The 7,743-nt window shown below is 52.7% G+C and overlaps 1 long non-coding RNA gene across 1 annotated transcript; it reads left to right on the top strand.

Annotated features, from left to right (window-relative positions):
• The first annotated feature begins 2,512 nt into the window (after positions 1-2,512).
• On the top strand, positions 2,513-6,017 carry LOC122221139. The gene is made up of 3 exons (XR_006203097.1): positions 2,513-2,704; positions 3,308-3,528; positions 5,588-6,017. It is a non-coding gene; the product is annotated as an uncharacterized LOC122221139 (long non-coding RNA).
• Positions 6,018-7,743: the final 1,726 nt, after the last annotated feature.

Genomic DNA, 7,743 nt, shown 5'->3' with positions numbered 1-7,743 from the left:
GAGGAAGGCAGAGCCAAAAGATGTCAGGTCCCTGAGGACACAGGGGAGCTTCCACCCTAACTCTGCCTTCATTTCCAGGAGAAAGAAACAAAATGTTCCTTTGTTTACATCTGTCAACTGCTCGCTACAAGGGCTACTCCTAAGTGACCTGCCCCTATAGGATCTGATATGGCATCCAATGGAAAGGGGAACAGTTGATGTCTGGGCTGCATAAGGAAGGAAAATATCTGAAGAAACAAATAAGTCAGCTAATTTTTTTATGTGATATCATGAGGACATTTGGAAGTAGATGATGAAACCAGACATCAAAAAAACCTTTGCTGGTCTGCAACACTCAGGAGGGAGGCAGGCAATGTCCAGGGGGCCGGTCATCACTCTGTCCCTCTCTCTCCTGAACCAGAGTACAAGTGATGTGACAGAAATGGTGAGGCAGTTAGACCTCATGAGGCAAGCAGCAAAGTTGTGGAAAGCTTAGGCTGTGGAGCTCTCGAATACCTCGGTGTGGTCTTTGACTGCTCAAGTCCTCAGTTTCTTCATCTATAAAATGGGAGTATTATTAGTTGCTACCTCATTGTGTTGATGTGAACACCAGATGAGACAATCTATATAAAACAGTCATATAAATCTATATAAAACAGCATTATGCATGATCTTAACATTTGACATTTACAATAGACTCTAGGGGCACCTGGTTGGCTCAGTTGGTTGAGCACTTGACTCTTGACCAAGCCCCAGGCAGAACCTCCCTCCTGAGTTTTATCTCAGATGCAGCTGTGTTTCCTGACCCCTTACTTCTGAGGGACTGTGGCTGTGACCCATTCTGCCCCTCTGCGGGAGGCTCTCACGGAGCGATGGCCGGGTGCGGGCTGCACCCAGGAATGTTTGCAGGACCGTGCTGCTGCCAATGCCCGGAGACTGTGGCCAGGTGCCCACCCGCCCCAGAAAAAGTTCACGTGATTGTGTAGCAGCAGCATTTCAGGGATTATGGCAAATCACAACATGCATCTGGCACCAGGCTTCACCCTTAACGACCTTGTCCCAGCACCAGCAAATGTGGTTGTTCTCCCAGGTCCACTGGGGCCTTTTCCCTGGGGGACCCACAGAGCCTCTACCAGGTGTCCTCCCAGCAGGGGAACCGCCTGTCCCCGTGTGGCCTGAAGAGCCTCAGACTCCACTCAGCTCCTGGGGCTTCGCCCTTCCCACCAGAGCACCGCCAGGTATCGAGCTGTGGAGTTTCAGACTCTGTGCCCCCCCTGTTTATAGTCTTACTGGAATTTAAACCCTCTCCTTTCTCCCTTTTTAGTTCAGTCCCTGTGGCTGTTTCCACTTTCTCTCCAGCTGCTTTAGAGGGGATGCTTTTCCCATATTCTCCCGCCCCCCCCCACCCCATCTCTGTCCTCTCCCCACACACAAAAACAGCTCCCTGCCCTCCATGGCTTCTCTCTACCCCAGTTCACCTCTCTGCCCCGCATACCTGCTGAGTTCTGTGGTTCAGGTTGTGCAAATTGTTGTGTTAATCCTCAGATCAGTTTTCTAGGTGTGCAGGATGGTTCATTGTTGATCTGGCTGAGCTCTTGATTTCAGCTCAGGTTATAATTCCAGGGTTGTGGGATCGAGTCCTGTGTCGGGGTCCTCACTGAGTGTGGACCTACTTGAGATTCTCTCTCTCTCTCTCTCTCTCTCTCCCCCTCTTTTTCTCTCTGTCTCCCTCTGCCCCTCTCCCCCGCTCACTCTCTAAATAAATAAATAAATAAATAAATAAAATTTATAGAATCCACTCTAACTTCCAAACCAAAAGATTGCAAACTTTTATTTACTTTTACTGTTATCAGTTGCAATGGCCTATGACTGTTCTCACAGCTCACCTTCTAGGGTGACAGTCACCATGAGCCAGGGTTTGGTCCTCAGCTATGTAGCTCCTGGCCCTCAGTTTAGTCAAGGCCCTTAGAAGGGTACTGGGGGCTGGAAGGAGGACTGAGTCAGCCAGCAAACTCCTGGAGACTTGCAGAAACAAACAACGCACCGTGCTGGTGTTCCCACAGAGAACGACCCACCTGCAGCCAGGCACCCCTTCCCTGAAAGCAGCAGATGGTGGGCAGAGGGTCCAAGCTCAGGGTGACAAGTGGTTGCCACCTCAAGTCCTCCATGGAGCATGGCGGGGTAAAAGCCAACCAGTAACAACAGGGCCCGATGGTTTCGAGGGCTGTGGTGTATAAACTGCCAGAGTTTGAGGATCGGCCCCAGGCACAGACCTGCACCTGGCCAGGGTACCCTGGGCGCTCACTCCCAACTCCCTGGGGTTATGAGATGGGTACGTGTGGCTGCTTCCCTGAACCCCAGCTCCAGCCTCTCTGCCCCTCGGCAAAGTCTAGATGGATTATGATGCAATCCATTATGTTTTAGCTCAGCCAGAGCATTTCAATTGATTATGATGTTGTTAACCCCAGCCATTTTGCTGTAATTGATCCCTATGGGCCTTTGTCAATTGCTTCAGCCACACTATAGATGCAAAGCCAAAAGGTGCAGTGACTTGGGGCCCTAGTCTGCAGGGCCAAACGGTCACCCTTACTGCTAAAGCTATCCTGAGCACAGCCTGCAGAATGACCCGTCTTCCACAGGCGGCCCTGAGTTACCAGACGAAGATTAAATTGTGGTTGGAATACTTCGGTTAAAGATAGCAATGTTTCTGATAAGATGCTAATTTGTAAGTTTGAGTGATTACAGGGGTAACCCAAGTTATCTGGAAAAATTAGATTTCATTGTTTCCTGCCAGGGCTGAATTAATGAGATGTCACCACCGTGAACTCACTCTTTTATCAAGATCTCCTTTATGATGTATAATCTGAGGCTGACGGACCTACAATGCCCACAGCCATTCATCCTACAATTAACACATTTGTCTGTGTTTCTACAAATCATGCATCTTCTGATACAGATAAGAGGCCATCGTGCCATCACCAAATACACACTCACACACACCCCAGCACACACTGACTCACACATCACACCTCCCCTGGGTTGTAAATTCAATTTTATTTTGCTCACCTACTGGTGACTGATCAGATACACATGTTATGCACATGTACATGTTTGTTTTGCAAGCCACTGCCTGCTGTTTAGACAATGACACTGGCACAAGTTTGTAAAGCAGCGGGGAAGTAAATAAAGGGCAGGGAAAGAAAAGGGACATGAGGGGTGCGGGTGGGGGGTAGAATGCCTTTAAATGAGACCAGATTACCAGATTCCTGATGGGAAGGAGGGGCCGTTGCTCCTCCCTGAGTGACTTAACCATGACTTCGGGTTGTAGCTCGTGTGTCCCACATGGGATGTTTGATTCAGTTCTGTGATACTACCTGGGGCCTCTTGCATGGCTGCTTACATCAGTTTCAAACGCTAAATGGTGAAGTTTGGCACACATCTGTTTCACATCTGGCTTCCCGATGCAACGCCTGCCTTGTGCTGCCTGCTTTGAGGTCGGAACATAATCATGGTGGGCACCCCCAAGTGGGTGAGAAAAGGGCACTTCTGGTGAGTTGTCTGTTCCATATGCGGTAATTTACATAACTATTGATCTCTAGCAATAATGCTGATTTTGCCCCTGAGTCCCCTTTATAAATCTTCATTGGGTGGTCCCAGCAAAGACTCAAGGCTGGAAGAAGTGAAATCACTTGCTCTGTGAGTGGCAGAACCCTGAGTCCTCATCTTGTGTCCTCCTGCCTCTATGGGTGGCATTTGTCAAGTCCTCTCCACATCAAGGGGGGGGTCACCTCCCTGAGACCCCCACACTCCACCCATTCAGCTCTGTAGTGTCAGCATGTGGCCCAAACCCTCTTTCAGTTTCTTGCCCCTGAAGGCTGTGACCATGCCTCTTCCCAAGCCCCCTGGAAGTCATGTCCACTGCCCTCACTGTGCTGTCTTGGTGGCAGAGTGGGAACCTGTCTGCTTGGTGGCCTCCTCAAGACTGCTCTGTTTACCAGAACCCTGCCCCAAAGGTGGCATCAGGGACCAAATGGCTTGGATGCCCTGATGTATTCTATTGAAACTACATGAGACCTGGGAAGATCTGAGCTAGGGTGGGGGGAAGCCAGACTCGGGGCTTGGGGAGGGCTGAGTTACCCCAGGCAGGATCTTGGCTAGGTGAGAGTGCTAGGTGGGTAGAGAAGTTTTCCAGGAAGTTGGAAGCTTAGGAAGGACACAGGAACAGGAAATACCACCTTCAGGGGGTAACAGAGGGCACCTGTCTGCTTGTGAGGGTTCTAACCAAAGACCAAATAGCTCCTTCCTTTCCCAGACTTTGGTGAGATGGTACTTAGGATCTTGCATGACCAGGACCCATGCCGTGGTCATCTGGTACAATTAAGACCTCTTAGGAAGTGTTTGCTATGTGGGATGGGGTGGGGAATAAAGGCCAGCCTGAGGGTTGTGAGCCCATGAGAGCCATGACCTGAGGGCCCAAAGGACCCAGACACCACGGGGCTGCCTATCACCTCCTATGTGTCCCTCCCTCGACATCAGCCATTTCCTCTGCCTCCTCCACCACCCAATCACGACCATCCTGGACCCGCCTGCTTGCGAGGAGTCTCTGAAATTTGCAGGTCACCTCCATGGCTCTCAGGATGAAGTTCAAAATTCCTGATGGAGCCAGCATGCTCTGCCCTCTGGTCCTACCCATCCACTCAGGAGTCTCTGCCACTCTGGGCCTCCCTCCATGGTCAGCTCTGCTGTAACCGCAAGTAGTGGGACCTGGGACTCCTGCCCGAGCACCCAGACGTGCCCACTCCCCAGGACCTTCCTTCATGAGGTTGTGTGTTACTGGTGTGGTGGCCTGGGTGTGCTGCCTCCCACCTGCCTGTGAGCCCACTCAGGCAGGGACCATATCTGCCCCGTTCACTAGCTGATTCTCAATGGCTGCCACCATGTTGTTCACAGTAGGTGCTCAATTGTTGGATGGCTGTTGGAGCCCAGGGAGGACGCTTCCAGGTGACCATGGTCCTTCTTAATTGTCACAGTGGTGGACACACAGTGAGTGTGCACAATGTGACCACAGCAGCATCACCTTCTTTCTAGAGTGGACGAAGCCCTCGCCATGGCCATAATCAAGATGGTGTGGGTGTATCTTGGGGCAATGAGAAGGGTGAAACTGAGGAAAGGGCAGAAATGGTGGCCCTGGAACCCAGCAGCATCTCCCTGTGGCCAAGGCAGCATTTCCCAAGCCGGGTGCCTGGGGTCCCACTACAGCACAGTGAGATGACTTCTTTCTGGGGAGCTCACTTCAGCCTGCAGGCAGTCCGGAAGCCGAGTACCATGGGATCAGAGAGGATGTTTCCATCCCCCATTCCATTCCAGGTCTGCCCCCCTCCCCCCCCCAGGTGGTATCCTGGACCACACATGGGTTCTCGCCCCTGAGTCTCTGCTGGGGCAAGGAACCGGCTCTACGGAAGCTGCAGCCCTTGGTGGATGTTCTCGGCATTTCCTCTCCTGAGCCAGGTGGGGCGGGCCCAGCACTATGCTGCTTTAGTCTTTGTTAATTCACTGCCATCTTGTTGATACCTTCAAATGAAAACCTCCCATGTTGTCTGATTTTCAGAGACCCCATGTATCAGAAGCAGCTCTGAATCCTGAGAGTTGAAAATTCCCTCCCAGACGAATGAGGGGTGTTGAGGAAGTAGCCGCTTGTCAGCCATCATCAGCGACAGACACTTCACCCTGAACTACAGCAGGGCCCCGGGCATGCCTGGGACCTCAGGGGGCCCAGGCCACTGTCATCAGGGGAGAGTTGGCTCCGAGCTGACTCCAAGGAACCCCCACCCCACCTCGACCTTCTCTCCTCCTCTGAACCCCACCCCATACCTGGCACACACACCTGTCCCCGCACCTGTCTCCAGCTCTCACGGGCATCAACTTGACGTTACCTATGATGGCGCCGCTCTCGTTGGTGGCTCAAGTAGTTGGTTCCAAACACTGATTCTGATCTGGCTGCTGTCCTGTGGCCAGCTCCAACTCTCCCCATCCCCAGGACCTTAGCCTAATGGAGGAAGCCTATGAATTCCAGGTGACCTCATTACTACCTGGGGATGTTGGGCAAAGGAATGCTCTTCTGTGCACCCAGTGTCCTCCTCTCTCAAATGTACCTTGGTGCCTCATCTCTCACTCACACTGATGAGACGTTCTTTGCCAGGCTGCAGGACAAGATGGAGCTTGGCACTACAGAGGGCAGACGGACCAGTGAGGATAGAGGCTATTGGCAGAAGTACATATCTCCAGCTATGTGGGGATGGTGGGGATGGTGGGGACAGAGAGGGCAGAGATACTGGCTGTGCCTGGAAGCAGGATGCTCTCAGGTCGGCCCTGTCCCCACCTGCCTGCTTTGGGTTCTGTGTTTCCTAGGGCTAGTGCTTGATTTGACCCCCCCCCCCCCTTGGGGCCAGATCCTTCATCAGGGCTCCTTGGGCCAACGTAGTGCTCACACTGCCCTGTGAGCCAGCACCACGCTCTCCACACTCCAGCTGGTGCCCTTGGGGACATCTTGTTGTGAGCCCAGGCACCAGCCCAGCCAGGGCTTCAAGGGGCCTGGACTGGTACCTCATCCCTGCTGGGCCTCTGTCCCCCAGGCTCCAGGCTCCCCCAGGGGGAATGGGACAGCCTTCACCTGCCAGCCAATTCTTGCCCCACACTTAACCTTCCAGCCACATCCTTCCCATAAAACAAGGCCACCAACACTAGGAACGTGTGGAAAATCACACCATCCCAGCTAAGTTGTTACAATGATGATGTCACCCAGGCTCTGCCTGTGTGGCTGCTGGGGACACTGCCTTCAAGTCTTGGCCTGCAATATGCAGGAGCAGCTCAGCTGGGGGCATGGCGGCCTCTGCACCCAGAAACCCAAGCCCCTGCAGGCACAGCCGAGCCTCAGCAAGGACTCCCTGACCAACACTGTGCTCCCCGGGACGGCCTTCGCCTTGGCCCCCAAAGGCATGGGTGGTGGCCCTGAGCTTGAGGCTTATGTTTTGGTCAGCCGGCTCAGTATTTTACCCAAATTGGAATTGGTTGCCCACATTTAACAACTGGCAGCATTTAAAATCAAACCTGGGGGGCACCTGGGTAGCTCAGTCAGTTAAGCGTCTGACTCTTGATTTCTGCTCAGGTCATGATCTCACAGTTCGTGAGTTCAGGCCCCTCAACGTGCTCTGTGCTGAGAGCCTGGAGCCTGCTTGGGACTCTCTTTCTCTCTCTGCCCCTCCCCTGCTTGCTCTCTCTCTCTCTCTCTCTCTCTCTCAAAATAAAGTAACTTAAAAAAAAGATCAAACCTAGATTTTCAGTCATTGTTGTACCTGTCACTCTCCTATCCCTTACCCCCTCCCCCATCACTGCACCCTCTAGCCCTACATGGTTGTTTTGCATTAATCCCCCCACACCCCTACATCCCTAATCCCTGGGCTCCCGCTGTTTATGTCCCTGCATCCCTACACCTGCTTTCCTCAACATGGCATCCCTCCTCCCTCCATCTCTCAGACCTGCATTCTGTATCCCTTAGCTGTGCAACCCCACAGCTCAAATTCTGCCTCCCAGCTTTGTTCACGCCCTTGTCCCCAATCCTTGCTTCCTGCATGACCTTTGCGGCTCCTACATCCCCTCCCTCCTGCACCCTTGAGTCCTTCATCCTTGGATCCCTCCATTCCTGCATCCCTCCCTCCCATCTCACATCCCCACCTTCCACCTCTTCCTCTTTCTCCTCCTCTTCCT

The sequence above is a fragment of the Panthera leo genome, chromosome B3 (assembly GCF_018350215.1).
Source record: "Panthera leo isolate Ple1 chromosome B3, P.leo_Ple1_pat1.1, whole genome shotgun sequence".
Lineage (NCBI taxonomy): Eukaryota > Metazoa > Chordata > Mammalia > Carnivora > Felidae > Panthera > Panthera leo.
Note: the sequence above shows the minus strand (reverse complement) of the source record. Positions and strands in the feature narration are given on the sequence as shown.